The following is an 18,948-nucleotide window of genomic DNA, read 5'->3' as shown; positions in this document are numbered from 1 at the left end:
CTATGACTGTTAATATTACAAACCAACATAGTTCACGATGGTGTCTATGACTTTTGTATAAGGCATAGAGATACACAGAGAGATATTTGCTTTTTAAAATATATCTCGATGGTATGTAGGCCTATAATTATGATAAAAGAGATTCGATTATAATGCTTGCGAAGGCTTAGGCTGGGCTTGTGAGCATAATGAGTTCGTTGATAACGCCATCTTCGGCGGCTTGAGTCAAGTGTAGGGAATATAAATAAAGGTCAAACCGGCCGAGCATATTTTTTTTACACAACTGTTTAGCCACTTCAGTCAAATATACTGTGCAAACGACTAGAGACAGAGTCTAACATTACCCTTAGCAGTTTTGTTGGATTGCTGGAGTTGTAGATGTGTACATACTCGTTATTTGTTTCGGGTTATATCTATCCTGGCTCTCTTCTCTTTCATTATGTATTTTTGTGTTCTTCTTCAATCTATCCTCTTCTCTTTTGCCATGTATTTCTTTTTTAAAATCTTCAATCTATCCCTTTTCTCCTTCGTTAATTTTCTTTGTTTTTCCTTCAATCTATTCCCCAGTTCTCATTCGTTATGTATTTATTTTGTTCTCTTTTATTCCAATCTCTTCTCTTTTGTTTTATGTATTTCTTTGTTTCTCCTTCAGTCTATCCTTTTCTCCTTCGTCATGCATCTATTTCTTTGTTTTAATCTGATAGATTCCCTTTCTCCTTCTTTATGTATTTGCCTGTTTTTCCTTAGTATAGATCTATGATCCTCTTAGCTCTTCAATTTTGTATTTCTATGTTCTTCCTTTGACTTATCCTCTTCTCTTTCCTTATGTATTTCCTTGTTTTTCCTTCTCCAAATCCTTTCCACTATCCTTGTTTTCCCCTTTCTATCATATTCCCTTCCATGGGTGTACGTGCTTCCACATAATAGTGCGCTGACGACCTAGACTCTTTCACCAGAGAACTTCTTGGAATTTTTTCGCGAAAATGGCTTAACAGTTGTGTAAACAAAATATGCGCAGACGGGCCTATATTGCCGTAGGCTTAATACATCACATCACACATGAATTTTTGTTAACTCAGTTTATAGTTTACTCTCTCTCTCTCTCTAAGTGCCATATCGATTGACTTTGGCGATCATGCTGTTCCACAACCCTCTGTTCCTAGCCTTCTGTATTAGTACCACTCCCAGTTCTTTTTCACTCCTCTCTCTTCCAACAATTTCTGCAGACTGTCCATCCAAAGTATCCTCCTTTTTCCCCTGCTCCTTCTTTCCACAATTTTCCCTGTCAAAGCAAGATTCTCTAGGCCTTCTTTACGTGTAATGTGACCCATGAACTTCAACTGCCTAATCAACATCTCACGTATCAGTTTCTTTTGCACTCCAGCTCGTGCAAGAACTTCCTCATTACTAACTTTGTCAGTCCAGGGGATTTTCATCATTCTTCTTAAAAACCAAATTTTGCAACTTTCCAAACGCTTTTATTAGTATCAGAGGCTGAAGTCCATGTTTCACTACCATACATAAGTACTGGGTAGATGTAACAATTCAATAATCTTATTCTGGTCCTCATACTCATTGTTCGATTTGTCAGAATTTTGCCTAGCTTTGAAAATGTAAATTTAGCGAGAGCTATCCTTCTCTTGATCTCTGTCTCACATCTGGCATCCTCGGTGATCATGCTGCCGAAGTAGTTAAATGAGGAGACTTGTTTAATAATCTGTTCTTTCAGTTTCGAGTTTACTAGACCTTACATAGAAATTTAAATTATCTAATTTGTTATGTCCTGAATTGTTCTGTCTTAGTTTGTCAACAGGAATGGACCCTGCATACATTTATTATTAACACCCGTAACTTAAACCAACACACAATTAATATCACGGTATTAGTCTCTTTTTGTTCCACCAAGCACTTCTCAGCACGAAATATTTCACTAAATATGTTTTGTTATTTTCAATCAAAATTAATTCAGCCATGCTCACTTTTAATCACTTCACTTATCTCTTATTTAACATTGAATACAATGCAGTTGCATGGGTTGTTTTTTTATTTTGTTAACTCGGCAGAGGCCACGGTCATCTTCAAGCACTTCAAGGCGATGCATCAATATTAGATCACTGATTATAATATACATGTACATCATCATCTGTTATCTTATTATAGAAACACATATGAACATATGACTCTTGTATCACTATTTGTTAACATCAATCCAATTAAATGAATCCAACTGTTTTAATCCTTTAAAAGTCTGTTATCTTATTATAGAAACACATGAACATATGACTCTTCTATCACTATTCGTTAACATCAATCCAATTAAATGAATCCAACTGTTTATTCCTTAAAACAAACAATCAACATAACTTGGCCATTCTGACTGACTCACCCAACTAAGGTTTAAACTGAACAACAACCACTGTTAGACATAGTCTCACACCTTGCCATTCTATACAGTCACTCTTCTGGAACTATGTGAACTCTTTGAAACAAAATACAATTATCCTTATTGTTTGCAGGTACTAATTTCGGCAATATAACTGTAACTACAATGAACAACAACTAAAATGTATTGTGTGTTTCCACAGAAACACAAGTCTTTAAAGTCGTTTCAGATAAAATACTCAATTATTACAATGTATCCTGAACTTGAATAACTGATAATGTGATTATTATGAAGAACCATCATACAGTGTATAGTTAGTAAGTGACATAATCGATATTCCGGATATACTTCTCTTATAACTACGACTACTATAGAATACATCTTCCCCTATAATTTAATCACAGAACGACAATTTGCATCTTCAACAAGGGTAATTAATGAATCCACAATGGAAAGAATAATAATGTGACTACTAGCGATGACTCATACTCCTAGTATCGTGAGTAACCATACAAAATAATTAAATACTACATGGGTCTATTGACATTCATATACAGATGATAATTAGCTACTTAAGCTTTTGCTTACATAAAACAAAACTACCAATATAACCTTTGTCTTTTAACAACATATTCACATAAAAGACTAACTCATACCTGGAGTATCCTCGGCTGTGATCCAGCTCAACTACTCAATAATTAAGGTGCTGCCAATTGCTAGTGAACACAGGTCTCTAATACTGCAGACCCCCTAGAGATTTAAGACATACATATCAATCATTTAGTATGGTCATTTGGCCAATGCTACCTGCACTAATCCATCCTCTACTATATAACCCAACCCAAAACATATCTCTATTGATGATATTATTGTATTACATAGTTGTAAATATCAAAACCATATAATTTGATGTATACTCATGAACTGGTTCTGACCAAGTAAGGTCTGACACCTAGACTAGTCACCATCCACTAAATAAACAACGAAACAAAACCATGCCGAGCAACATTCAATAATGTGCTTCACTGTGCACCCTGTAGGCTATTACTAAATCACTTTATAACATCTCACACTCAATTACATGTACTATAATCACTTAATATTATGACAAATACCTCTCATATTGTTACATAATTCCTTTAATTATTCTACTGCTATATACATCTCATTAAACATAACTCAATTGTCTATTTAAAGAGTAAAACTTTTTATACATGCGTGAGCAAACTCACACTCACGGAGCAAAACCCATTGTCTGTGTGCAGCAAGTGTGCGATAGTCGAACTATACATTATCACCGTTAGCCACTCAGGCCCGAATTCACCAAGGAGGTTTGTCGACAAACCGAGGTTTATGTACGTCATATGACGCGTTTTGACGCGTTTTTTTACAAACCTGGTTTGTAAAAAACAAAAGGAGGTTTGTCGACAAACCTCCTTTGTGAATTCGGGCCACAAAGTGTAGAAAACTTTCAATCTTCATACATTTATATAATACACTCATGGCTATAGGAACTTCCCAATTTCAAAGTTAATACTTAAAGATAAACTCCAGTTTTGGTTTAAAAAAAAAAAAAAAAAAAAAAATCTCACAGAATCAAACGAAACTTACACTGAATGTTCAAGATTACAAATAAATGACATGCGCCAAACAATTTTGAAAGAAAATGTTTACTGGCTGAGTAATGAGCATAGAAAGACAAGGAAATTAAGGTAGTACTAGCCCCGACACCATGTGTGTTGTCCCACATACAGCTTTCTGTGTACAGTGCTTGTTACTTTACCAAGACTCGGTCAAATTTATTTTGATTTTGATGACTCCAGAACCTTGCAGTGCACACCAATACTTACATGCTACACGATCAACTGTTTCTGATCCTTTCCACACCTTTTCTTTCACAATGCAATCGCATTAATACCAGTACTAAAGTTTATCTTTAATCACATGTGATTTTAATTGTACATTCCTCGAAATTACAGTAGATTCACTACAATTCTCTCCTAAACTCGGAACCTCCTGACCTTCCTCTTACTGACACCTTCAGCATTATCATCTCTCATTATCCACCCTCTCTCTTGACCAAGGTCTTACATATTCATCCACTTCTCGTCTTACTAACTATAATGTACATAGAATTTACCTGAAAATAAAAAGTATTTTCCAACATACAATTAAAACATATTCGGCGTCTGATTCATGATATAAAAAGTAAACAAGTATTAAAATTGGAGAAAACTACATGAACTCAGTGAATGTATCCTAGTCCCAACAAGACCTTTTTAGTGATGCGGTCCCTGACTACATGTTTAAAACTTTCACACGTATGGTATCTCTAAATACTTTGGTTAACAATCAAATAAAGAAATTTCTACATTACCACATAAATAAAAAGGACAAAGCAGTAGATAAATGTGTGTAGTAAATATGTTATATTGCTGAATTGTTAATTTAATCTTGCAGAAGAATAATAAATTCAATTCAATTCAATTAAACTCAAATGAATATTAAAGATCACAATGCAAGTTATATTTATTTCTCTTCTCAGTTCATTTAAATCTCGGGGATGTGGAGTAGTACCACTATCGTATCAGAATATTTGACACATCTTCTGAGCGACAGTGGGTTACTCTTGAATCACAAACTGCGAACCTTTTCATCTTGGTCATTTAATTAGATGATAATTCGTGACAAATTGACGACATATTTTTATCATTGATATGTTTAAACATAGCAGTAAATTTGATTGACGATATTTCCGATTTGATGGCTGATAGCGCACACGTTTGAAAGCTGACCATACTGCTGTCTTCGTTTATTCTCGTCACAATATTTCGTTCACCGCGAGACGCGATAAATGATCATAGGATTTCGTTAAAAAAGGCGAGCGATCGGTACTTCGTCATTTTCTGGGTGTATCGGCATGTTTTCACAAATGTACATTTAGAGTGACATCTAATAAAAGAATCATCTTTAGAATCGTTTTGATTATTTGCTCTCAATTTACCAGACCTTTCGTGAATATAGGGGTATGTTTTAACGAAAGTGAACCTAACGACCAAATCCGACGCGGAGATCTGATGGATCAAAGTGAGCTCGAATTTCTAGCTTCAATCGTAGACCCATTACTATACCTGATCCCAAACCTTAACCTTCCTTAAAACGAGACCGGCTGTGGCGGTCTCGTGGGCTGTCATTCTCCTTTGAGATAAGACTCCGGAGCTTTAATAGCATAATGTTGTATATACTTTTTGAAAGGAAAAACATGTGTAACAGCGATAGCCATAATAATGAAGAAAAGGGGAAATACAATTGCTTTTTTTTTGTACTCGTTATATTGACATGTATTTTTCGACAATACAATTTCGATTTTTTTTTTTTTTTTTTTGGCAAACATATATATTTCCGTTTGATCTAGACTTTCTTATCTAATCATTGGTCATGAACATAATTAGGTCCAATAACATAGCATCTATAATGTCCCTTATACCATTATTATATATCTATGATTTGTTTAAAATATTTTTTTAAGGATATGGAGTAATACATCATGCTTAACATGTGTAATGATACTTTAATTGGAAGGTATCAACACTGACATTGAAGGCTTGTTCAGATATGCCGCGGTGAACCACTGGAAACGAAATACGATTAAATTTAAATTTAAATTAATTAAACTGTGTGCCACGAAGATCCTGCGCGTATTGACCGAGCTCTAGCTGTGTCATAAGATACAGCAACGTGAAGTGCATTACTCTACGTCATCATTAACGTGGTTAAAATTCTGCCGCGGTTTTGCCGCGTTTTGTGCATGTGAACGAGGCTTAAAATGAATTTCTTTGAATTGCTCGAGGAATCGAATAACCGAACAATTTCATATCCGAACTCAACAGCTTTTCAAGCTTCTTCATTTGAAGATCCGACAGTGTTCCATAATACCTCCGCAAGACGCCATCCTCAGAACTATTGGTCGCATGTGGCGCTTTCACAAGTGGCACTTTCGAAGTGGCATCAAATATCTGAACGGTTTGCTTAAAATCGTCTGCGTACGTTTCGACGTTGCCGATATAATCGTAATCGAAACATGGTGGGCAGACTTTGTATTGTTCTCGCCAGTGCACGTCCTGAGTTTTTTTTACACTCAGGTAAAAGTCCACGAATTCTTTGAAAGTGACGTTGTATTTCTCGCTTGGCATCGACCGATCCGGCATCTCTGCGGGAGAATGGTTCCCGAACTTCAAATAGATATTTTTGTTAAACCATTTACGATGTGACAGATTCCGATTGGGGTACTTCTCCAGTCTGTCACGGAAAGCGGACAGAAGACGGGAATACGGATTGCGCACGAAGATCGCCGACGAGTAATTCCGTAATATACCAAGCCTCTTGTCAAGTTTATACTGGCCTAGCACGCGGAGATGCTTCTTGGCTGCATGTACTATTTCTTGCGGCGCCAAGCCATTCGTCGAGTTGATCGCGCCCTCTAGTATCATTAGAGTTCTCACCCAGTTCATGCTGGTTGCTTTCGGAATGAGACAGATGATGGTTCGGTATCTTTCGGAGACGTAGATATTCCGAAGGTAGCTCGGATTTGTAATTATTTTGTTCAGCTTGTAGGTTTCTTTGTCACAGAAGCCGAGGGAGGAACAACCATGACGTTGGGTGTGTCGACGCAAAGCCTGTAGCGGTCCACAAGTCCGTGTTGTATACGACATGGAAAAGATACAAGAAAAAAAGAACACATTAGAATTGAGAAAGCATTATGGACGGGGAAATGAGAGTAGGGTAGACAGAGATAGAGAGAGAGAGAGAGAGAGAGAGAGGGAGAGATTATGTGTGTACGAGTGTGTGTATGTGTGTGTGCGTTAGTGTGATAGAGAGAAAGAGAGATAGAGAGAGAGAGCGAGAGACAAACAAGAGAGAGAAGGGGAATGGGGGAGGGAGGTGGGGGGTGGAGGAATTAAAATATTTATATAGAGAGAGAAAAAGAGGGGCAAAAGAGTAAGACAGAGAGCGGTGATGGGAGAGAAAGAGAGAATGCGTGCGTGTGTGCAGTATACATGTTTGTGGGAGAAAGAGAGAGAGAGGGAAATAAAGAATGAGAAGGAAAGAATTCCCAACTTTGAGAGAATACACACGACTAGGTACATTGCTTCTTTATAATCCTTCATTCTTACTTTCAGATTGTTGGCGCGATCAGTCTTAATAATGTAGATCTAGCTTCAATTCGATCTAGATTCACGTGAAAGAACATATAAGAGCCGTGATGTTTATTACGGGAAGAAATTAAAGACTAGAAAGTGATGACCTGATGATAAATACTTCACGCATCTTAAATTCTACCACTAATGAAAATAGAAAGGAAAAAACGTCATCTTGGTGCCCACAGTGTGATGATTAAATGTTGTTATAATTCTCGTGGACTGCAGCACCCTATCCCCCTCACCCACTTGCCCCGGCTTGACCTATCTTTGGGTGGCCTTGTCATAATTCTAAGCAGTAACGTACGCCGGATTTTTTTGAGGAGGGGCTTTTAAAATTTGAAAATCGCGCCGAAAATTTCGAAGGACTCAGCCAGCCGCTGAATAAGGGAGGGGGAATTGGAAAATTATGCCTACCGATATTTCGTTTTGTAGGGGGGGGGGGGGGGGTTAAGCTCAGTTTTTTTTGTCACCCTTTAGCACCCACAAAAAATGTATTCATTTTTTTTTTTTGAAGGGGGGGGGGGTTCTAAAAAACACATACATAACAAAAATTGAGGTGGGGTTCAACTCCCAAAACACCCCCACCCCTGCGTACGCGCCTGCTCCTGAGCATTCTTATACCTGGGTTGCCGGACAGTTCTGCAGAAAGTGATCGTTGGACCGTTGTGACATTGTGATTCTTGGTTGTAAAACTCGATCTGTACATGGTTAAAGAAAATAAATACGTGTTTTTTTAAAATCACTTTTTACATCTAGCCAATATGAGAAAACTCGCACAATCTCTAAATGATTTAGACACTCTAATTATCATTTTGGTCTATGAGCTACACCAAAACTCTAGTGTTAATTTCGCGTGTAGAATGGCGGAGGAATGCAAGGCAACATATCCACATTTGTTATTACTAATTTTCTAAATAATCCCATTACTTTGGCAGAAAGTTTAATCCTTCATTCAGCTGTTCAAAGTATTTTGATCACTAATGAAAAATCCCCCTCGTTTTAATTATTATTTGTAAAATGAGGGTGACGAAGGATTATCCAAATTGAATTTGTTATTATTATATATATATATATATATATATGATGAAATAGGAAACAAAATAAAACTAATCTAAACGATGTAGCCAAGCTATGTAAAAGTTCAAACAGGGGAATAATAAAGCAGCTACAGAAAGAGGAAAATGTACTCTATCTCGCAGTTCCGGGTTATTTTATCTGTGCATCACTTAAAGGGATAGTTGAGTTCTGTTTTCAGACCGCAAATGCCTTCAAAGTGCATGGTTAACGCTCTTATTCTTATCTATGACATTTCTAATGCCCTTTTAGAACCTAAAATTGCTATGAAGGTAACTTTAGACCCCAAAATAATCATACCAATTCAGCTCCACTTTAAACAAAATACGGTGACCGTTAATTAATTATTTAATTAAAAATGACAATACATGGGCCGGCTGGTTGTGCGTATAATAAAACCAACACGAAAATGCCAATAAAACAGCCAACATCGCCTATGAAAAAACCTCAACAGCGTGGTCCACAGACGGAAGGATTATCGCTCTGATTGAAGGACAGAAGAAAGTTATAACAATTCTGCTAGGGTTGGTGGTGGCCCTTCATTCTTATAATACATTGCCGTAGTCTAATAGTGGTAACGTTATCTTCCTAACAGGCGCGTAGCCAGGGGGGCGGTGGGGGCGGTCGCCCCCCAAAAAAACGCCGGCCAAAAAAAAGAGAGAGAGAGAGGAACTGGGGTACAGCGAATCGTCTTTGTCTAATAATACGTCAAAGCTTCCGCGCTTCGCCCAGGAGGAGGCAGGGGGAGGGGGGGGGGGGGGGACTGAATTCAGACAAGGATTAAGAAGTCGAGAATGGTAATGTGAGTCGTCTTCTATCGATGTTCTATCATAACTTAAAGGTAATACAAAGTTTTGGTATGGGGTAATGAATTTGGTTCAAATAAACATATTGGAAGCATTATGCAATCCTACAATATTCATTGATCGTTGTCGCGGTTGAAATCGAGTCTAAAGTGATGAAATTGTAAATAATAAACTATTTATGTTGTATAGCGCCCTCTCAAGGTCAACATATTAATTTAGCTATAATTTAGCTATAAAGAAAGGATTAAATTAAACAACCCCAATCTGAAACAATTATTGATGTCTAACCCAATTTTTACTCGTGAATTATTGGGTTACATATACGATACTAATCGTTTTAGATAGCTTTTAAAGCTATCAGGGATCCCCTTAACTTATGTCGATCCTGTAATAATATATAAAATGAAGTATTTGCGGTTTTTCCATGAACAATTGCAACTAACTCCCATCTCGCCTTTTATGTGCATTTTATGCAATTTTAATATTGCACCTTTTTTTTTTAATTTTTTTTTAATTTTTTTTTATAAAACCATATCACTATTAATTTCATTTCACCAAGGAAAGTCGCTCGTGGGCTTGATTTCCGAAGCCCACGCCAAAGCTATACACGAAATTGACTGGCGCAAATAATCTTTGAGATTGAAGAGCGCCATCTAAACGAAGAACCAACCAACCAACCTATAAAACAATGTGATTTGAATAAAATCGACCGATTTGCTATTACTGTTTGGAATATATATATCAGGGCCCCGTCTTACAAAGAGTTACGATCGATCCAAATCAATCGTAAGTCCTCCAATCAATCGCAAGTTTGCAGTCTCCTATCTCTTATGTACATAGTTACGATTGATATCAATCGCAAATAACTTACGATTGATATCAACTCTTTGTAAGACGGGGCCCAGATCTGCATATTCTGAGATTTTTATGGTCGCAGCTACCATCGTCTGGCCGTAGGCGCTATTTCAAATTTATCAACATTTACCGGGAGCACCGGTAAATGTTTATATTCAATTTTTCTCGAAAGCAGTAGAGTTTTAGGGGCTTAAATTTTTAGTGCGTATAATACATCCATAGGGGCATCCAAATATATAAAAATTGTAAAGAATCACTATCCAGCCAATTTTCAAAATTTACCAAAACTGTGTAATACCTTTAACTTAATCACAACTATAATTGAAAAAAAATGAGCGACGAATGACAAAGTTCTGTTTGTTTAAAGAAGTGCTTGCATTTCCATAATTTTATTAAACGAATTCGTTTTCACTGGCTGCCTGCCGTATCAATAAACGAAATTAACAAAAGACTTAACTCCGTTTCGTTGACAATCAGCCGTAGACGAAAGTCTTCTTGCATGGCTGATTGTCAACGAAACGGAGTTAAGTCTTTTGTCAAATCTGCTTTTTGCTACGGCAGGCACCCAGTGAAAACGAATTCGTTTGTTAAAATTATGAAAATGTAAGGGCTAATTTAAAGAAACAGAACTTTGTTATTCCTCGCTCATTTTTCCTGATTGAGGTGTCATATGAAAGGGCAGAAACTCAACTTTCTAGAAATGTGAATTTTACTTCGAAATTCAGATACCGCCCGCCAAATGTCTTTTTAGTTTCCTTCCATCAAATTGCTTTTAATCCCTCATGCGTGAAATATGCATCATCGGAGTAGCATCAACTGAAAGAGGAGACTCTAAGCTTTCCAAATAATTATGTATCATTCATTAATTATGGTTGTGATTAAGTTATGATAAAACATCGATACTTTTCGGTTTCGTTTTTTCTGGGACGCACTGTATAAGAAAATATGGAAATAATTAAACACAGAACTAAATATTGAGATATGTTCTATCCCAGGATATAAAATTATTTTATTTGCCCTTGATACAATAAAGAGGTTGAGATTATGGTTTCAAAAAGCGATTTATTCGAAACTAACTTTCTTTTAATTGCGCGCTCATCCGTCACTTCGTGGACATAGGGACGTGTTGACTATGTAGTAGGGGCTTCTATTTAGGCCCTGTCTTATGAACAGTTGCGATTAATCGTATTTGCGATTGACATCAATAGCAACTATGCACATACGAGATGAGAGACTGCCAACTTGCGATTGATTGGCGGACTTGCGATTAATTAGAATAAATCGCATTTTTAAAAATTTAAGAGGGGGCCTGATCTACCCTAGTCATACCACTGAGACCGACATCAGACCGGTAACAGCCCGAAAAAAAAAGCATTACATTATCCATAAAGGCCAACATAGATCAGTGTTGAGTCGGTCTGGAGATGTGACTGAGGTATTACCCAAGCCCCCTCTCCTTTAAATAAAATCAAAATTATGATTAAAAGAGAAAAATAGACATAATATCTACCTTTTTCATGTTTTTCCATTCCCGAATATATGGTAAGAATCACAAAGGTAGCGGAAGCAATCGTCGCTACACTGAAGATCAGATACTCCCTACTTACTCCCATTGTACCGCAATGTCAACTAGAAATGGAGAGACAGAAAGAAAGAGAAATAGAGGGGGGCACATGAAACTTATTATTGTTCTTAAGTGGCCTAAAGTACATCTATGTACTCTAGATCTGTAGTAAGACATTGTATTTCATTTGGCTCTCTTCCTCCCAGGTGTTAAATAAAAATGGGAACTGGTAGGAAGGGTAGGCATGCTGTAACCGTGGTGTGGGTGCTATTAATGTTTCCATTCTTCTTCTTCTTCGTCCTCTTCTTCTTACTTGGGAATGTTGTTGTTGTTGTTTTTATTTCCGTATAATAAAAAAATCAGATACAAATATACGGCTGGTTGCCCATATTCAGCTGCAACTATAATTGTTGCTGCTGGTCTTCCATGGGGCCAGTGTACAATATACAAAATATACATAATATTACAAATTAACTAAATAAATAATTACAAAGTATCAGTCGAAAACTTAATACAAATACTTAAAGGAAAAAACAAAAAACAAAAAACAAACAAACAAAGAAACAAATAAACAAACAAACAAACAAAACAAACATCATATAAACATACATAAAGAGGTACAACAACAAGGTGATTATAGTCTGCGGCACACCTTTCGTAGTTAATCTTTCATCAGAAAGGACATTATTTACCGAAGTTCTTGTTCTTCTGTTTGATGAATAGTGTTTGAACCACTGTAATTCTACACCAATTTCACCCATAGATTCAAGTTTAGATACAAGGATTAGGTGATTAACCATATCAAATGCTTTTTGCAAGTCTACAAAAATTGTTCCAATGTAATTACCTTTATCGATAGAGTAAAACCAATCATCTGTGACTGCGGCTAGTGCTGTCACGGTGGAGTGTTGACACTTTAAATAATCCAGCAATTGTCACTGAACGACTCTTTCCATAACTTTAAAGGCGCAAGGCAACAGTGAGATCGGCCTATAATTATTGAAATCAAGTTTATCTCCTTTTTTGTGTATTGGTATTACTTTTGCGACTTTCCATTTGTCAGGCACAACCCCTTCCCATAAAGATTTGTTGATTAAAAACGTAAAAGATTCAATCATTTCAGATATTGACTCTTTAAGAATATACATAGAAATTTCGTCTAACCCGACGGACTTTTTTGTTTTCATTGACATTACTTGTTTCAAGACATAAGATTGAGAAACATTAAAAAATTTAAATTTTCTGTCAGAAACCTTTTCACCATGGGAATAAAGCCGGTTATTAGCCCTTGTGTTATTTGTGCATACATTTGTCGCTATATCTGCAAAGTGGTTATTAAACTCATTCGCTATTACACTTGAATTTTCTTTGGAAAAGTGCTGTTAGAAGAATTACAATTACCCATTAAACTTTTGAGTGTTGTCCAAGATTCATTTCTATTGGTGACTTCAGACAGTTTATCACATATGTGTTTACGTTTGGATTTTCTTATCTCGGTGGTAACTTTATTTTGCATGCGTTTATACAGTTTCCATAAGTCATCACTGTTTCTCTTCTTGGCTTTCAGTTTTTCTTTGTTTCATTAAAGTAAGTATTTCACTATTCATCCATGGGGAGGGTTTTTTGTTACTCGTCTTGTCTTTAATGGCATATGCTTGTTAACTACTTCCAACAGCAACTTTTCCCATTCACTAACTGCATCATTTATATCACTAAACTCTTTTACTTTCTTCCAGTTTTGATCACGCAAATCAGACCTGAAAGCTTCTAAATCTACATTTCTCGACTTTCTGAACGATACAAATGTTTCACTTTGGGAAGTATGTTTACATTTCCACACCAAGTAACTGATATAATGGTCACTCATACCATTTTTAATAACACCAAACGATTCCACCTTATCGGGATAATCCGTTAACATATGGTAAACAAGTATGCAGGATCTATCGGTTACTCTTGTATACAATGTATCATTTACCTGTTTCAAACAATATATATAATTTATTTGATTATAGACTTACGTATATCCTTCAAAAGGTTTTTTCGTGATATCACAGTTAATGTCACCCATAATAATGAGTTGCCCATTGAGACCATTTGCAAAAACCAAAAAGTCCTCATAGTGATTAAAGACCTCGACTTTTGAATTTGGTGGTCTATACCAGTTTACAAAAATAATTGGCTTCGTGTTCTTCAAACAAACTTTTATGCACAATGCTTCTAAACGTTCAAGAGAATCATGACTAAGTTGATATGAATAGACTCATGGACATAAATGGCCACTCCACCCCCATTTCTATCCCTATCTTTACGAAGTAATGAGTAATGGGGTATGTACACTGTTGGTCATAATGGTGGAATATTTATTTTTACCCCAGTTTAGGGAAGGATTTTAAAAATTATTTATTTCTAATAGATCTAGATAATGGCATACATTCTCAGATTTTATTGAATATTAATTTGCGAGTGTTTGTTTTGCGTGACTGCTAAATCATATGTGTGCTATTATGCTAATCAGCTAGGGAACTTACGTCCTTAAATCATAATTGACAGTAATGAGGATTAATGCCTCACAAAAGGGCACTAATATAGCTGATCGACACGATTTTTATCCTGGGGCCTCACAGTAACGAGGCCATTGCTTAGCCCTTGAATCATGACTGTACGCAGTGTTTGCTAGGGTACGCGGCCTCTTCCACAAATTCCCCAAAACGAAGAAAATGCAATAAATTGTCAAAAATTTATTGCATTTTCCCCCGGCCCCCAACAGAAAAATTCCTCTGTGTGGCCATGCCTTGAACCATAACGCATGGCCCTACAGAGGAATTTTTCCTGTTGGGGGCCGGGGGAAAATGCAATAAATTTTGGACAATTTATTGCATTTTCTTCCTTTTGGGGGATTTGTGGAAGGGGCCGCGTACCCTAGCAAACACTGCGTACAGTCATGATACAGAGGCTAAGCAATTGCCTCGTTACTGTGAGGCCCCAGGATAAAAATCGTGTCGATCAGCTATATATTAGTGCCTTTTTGTGAGGCATTAATCCTCATTACTGTCAATTATGACTTAAGGACGTAGGTCCCTTAGCTGATTAGCATAGTAGCACACATATGATTAAGCAGTCACGCAAAACAAACACTCGCAAATTAATATTCAATAAAATCTGAGAATGTATGCCATTATCTAGATCTATTAGAAATAAATAATTTTTAAAAATCCTTCCCTAAACTGGGGTAAAAATAAATATTCCACCATTATGACCAACAGTGTACATTTCACTGTCTGCAATAGAGCTGTCTAATCTAGTCTCATTCAGAGCAAGAACTTGTATTTCATTTTCAAACATGATTTGCTTGATTTCTTCATGATATTTCAAAAGACTTACAATATTCAGGTGGACAAATTTAATCCCTTTACTAGAAAGTTGATCATATTTTAAAGATATGTTCTCACCAGATTTACATGAGGGATCTATGTTATTAGAATTGTCGACGTCGGACTCTGAATTATTCACAATATAATTTGGAAGATGGTTTAAAAGACTTCTTGAACACTCCAAATTTACAAAATGCTCGTTAGGGTCATCGTAACTCTTTACAGAGATTTCTGAACATGATATGTGTACCCAGTTTCGGCAAGAAGTACAGAGAAGTGCTTTCTGATTTGCTTTAACACATTTACTACAGCGAACGCATGGAAATTGTTGTACCATTTCAACAAAACAAAAAAACGAAAACAAAAAACAAAAGTTTTTAAAAAAGTATACAAAATACACTAAAATACTACTAAACAAAACTTAATTATGTAAGATACGTATATAAGAAGCTTGTACTGTGCACACCACAACATGACGCATGAAGTTTAACCAACATTAAACATAACGCACAATTGATTAAGCACCCGAAGAGAATTAAGGTTTAAAGCTGGGCGTAGAAAAGATAATTATAGTCCAAGAATTGCTCTGCAAGCCTTCATCGAATACAATCACATGCTCCCAATATAACCGTGAGGCAGTGCGAGACAATTATTTAACATATGTGTTCGTACTTGCAGATATGAATGTAGAACATAGAGAGTATATAACATTTAGATCCACAGCGTTTGTATATAATGATATAAAATTGGTTGAGGATATGATTTCAGTTAGACAGTTGACAGTTAAAAGAATATATCATGAGTTGATTAAAACTAAAATCGAAGAATCTAGAGCAGAGGAATTTTGCCGTAATACTTTGGAAATTGAATATGTACCTGAATTGGTTATTTAAGTTAAAAGGTATAAAAGACAGCTTACTAATTAATTTAAATTTCAAATTCATAATAATAATAATCTTTTAAAGTCCAATCCAAATTTTATTAAGTTAAACCGAAAATGCAGTACCATATAATTTGTTTAAATGGAAGGTAAATGCCACTGAGCAATTTTATTATATTGTAATCAAACAGGTGATTTTATGCACATGTTCCTTTATTTGTAACGAAGTCATTAAGTTTTGGAGTGAAGTTTAAAGGGATATAAAGAAATATTTCATGTCTAATTTTAATTTGAAACCATGTCATGTATTGTTTGGTATTGATTTTAATTCAAAGAAGGAAAAAAGTGTTGATATTATTTTGAATTATGCACTTTTTACTATATACAAAAGCTTTGTTGGAAAAGAACTTAAAAAGAAAAGACCAAAAGAGAGACTTCTTCATATTTTGATTTACCTATTAAATTATCGTTTACAGATAGAAGAAAATATTATAAAACCATGTATATCCCTCCAGAAATGGAGGCAAATGCTGAAAATGTGAATATGTTTATATCATTATGAAAAAATAAAAACCTGAAATGGTTATTTTACTTCCCAAAAATAAATAAACCCTACATAATAAATTACAGTTGATCATCAACATAACCTATATTAAACTGCACAAATTGACATTTCAATGGACCATGAACACTTTTTGTTTCAGCTTTGTCAATAGATTAAAGGGACTTTGTAACATTGTTCAGATGAAAGATAGCGGTACTAAGGTAGTGACGTCAATGCTAGATGTACAATTAAAGATAATCTGAAAGTTTGAGTGAAAACGGATCATTATTCATGGTATAAATTGGGAAAAACTGATCTGATCGATTCCTTAATTCTCCCAACTATATTATTCTACTTCTATTCTGCTACTTGTCAAAGCCTCTTCAGCATCAAGACAAGGACAATTTAATTACATTTTAGGTGAATGTAAATCGTCACAAAGCAATAAAATGGCTCTACATTTCATTCCAGGACAGTTAAGTGTTGACAGATTTTTATAGCCTGTTTTATGTATTTTTCTCACGGAAAAACGGTTGGGAAAATTCAAAAATGGTTGGGAGAATTTACTGTTATTCACTGTTAGAGGGTGCCTCACATCGACGCCTTCAAAGAAAACTATAGATATCTTTGTGGTTTGAGAATTTGTTCAGGAATTTTTTTTGCATGTCAGAGGGTTAGTATAGTAGAAGGAATATAATAAGTAACATTTTATACAAAAATTAAGCAATTTTTTTCATCAACCTTCAACAATGTTACCGAGTCACTTTAACAGCATGTATACGTCAAATGCTCAAAGAGAAGGCATGCTATATCAACCTCCAAAGTAGAACACCACGTAATCAAGTATATTTAACATTATTTTGATCAACCTATATGAAACTTGTCTACACGTTTAAGTGTTTGGAACAGAAGTGTGCACAAATAGTGGCACGATAGTGTACTTACCCAATTCACTGATAAATGATCACATTCACCTTCCAAAACGTATAAATATAACTCTCTTTTCGTTTATCCTTGCTACTTTTAACGCCTTTTGCCCAATATTCAATTGCTTATTGAGGTTTGTACACGTCGCTGCCTTGCTGTTGACTTACAGTTTATAGCGCTTCTATATGCCTGAACGAATACAGTGCAAGTTTTTGTGAAATGAGTCTACAGATTCTTGTACGTGGCAATAATCTCTGTCATTTATATCAAATCAGTCAAGTGTGAAATTGTATTTTTAGGGTAAAAATATATATGAATACTCTGTCGAGAACAAAATCGGGTGAGTTGAACCTCTGTTTGATCTAAACATTGACAAGGGTTATATAATTATGGCCACCTAAAGAGACAGGTCTGGGCGAAAAGTCTCTCCATTGGCCATGGGAATAAATGTATAATTTGTATTGTCCTGACAGAAACAGATTTAAAAAAAAAAAATCGTTATCATCATTGTTATCATTATCGTTATCATCACTTTTCTCTCTATTATCAAATTTACTTTACACAAATCGAATTGGGAAGGGGGGGGGGGGGCAGTCGTCAAGAGTATATTGGCTTTAAATGGTAACCCGACACATGCTCCGCCGACGATTGCTCCGCCGACATTTACTCCGCAAAACGCGACAATGGCTCCGCGACATTTGCTCCGCCGACAATTGCTCCGCCGACATTTGCTCCACCAACATATGCTCCGCCGACATTTGCTCCGCCGACATTTGCTCCGCCGACAATTGCTCCGCCGACAATTGCTCCGCCGACATTTGCTCCGCCGACAATTGCTCCGCCGACAATTGCTCCGCAAAACGCGACAATTGCTCCGGTGACAAATGCTCCTCGAACGACAGTTGCTCCGCCGACAATTGCTCCGCCGACATTTGCTCCGCCTGAAGCGACACTTGCTCCGGTGACATTGTTGATGATAATAATAATAACTAGATTTGTAATACTTGTTTTGAACAAGAATAGGTGGGCTGGTCTAACTAAAATTTGAGACAAAATAAAGGGCAAATTTAAGATAGCTTATTGTCTCAGCTACAACATACTCGAAGTTCAGCGTAAACGAAGCTAAAACGACGGAGATATTGCTCGCGAAAGACGGGAATGTAGAGTCCAGTTTTGAAAAAAAGTCATGTCCCATAGAGAATACACGCAAAAAGTGAAAAATTGATATTCCTCCTTTAATCGAAAAAAATACGCCATGATGCTTTTGTCAAAATGAAAAATTGTGAACGCTGCATTCGTAGAAGATTGTCCCAGCTAGAACATATCATGGATTTTGTATG

At 36.1% G+C, this 18,948-nt stretch overlaps 1 long non-coding RNA gene across 1 annotated transcript; it reads right to left on the bottom strand.

The window, feature by feature from the left end:
* Positions 1–5,704: 5,704 nt before the first annotated feature.
* On the bottom strand, positions 5,705–18,095 carry LOC100891626. The gene is made up of 4 exons (XR_004064673.1): positions 17,627–18,095; positions 11,830–11,948; positions 8,206–8,282; positions 5,705–7,059 (listed from the first exon to the last, which is right to left on the bottom strand). It is a non-coding gene; the product is annotated as a carbohydrate sulfotransferase 9 (long non-coding RNA).
* Between the last annotated feature and the right edge of the window lie 853 nt (positions 18,096–18,948).

Source organism: Strongylocentrotus purpuratus, unplaced genomic scaffold (assembly GCF_000002235.5).
Source record: "Strongylocentrotus purpuratus isolate Spur 01 unplaced genomic scaffold, Spur_5.0 spur5_contig_841, whole genome shotgun sequence".
Classification (NCBI taxonomy): Eukaryota; Metazoa; Echinodermata; class Echinoidea; order Camarodonta; family Strongylocentrotidae; genus Strongylocentrotus; species Strongylocentrotus purpuratus.
This window is presented reverse-complemented; position numbering and strand designations above follow the sequence as displayed.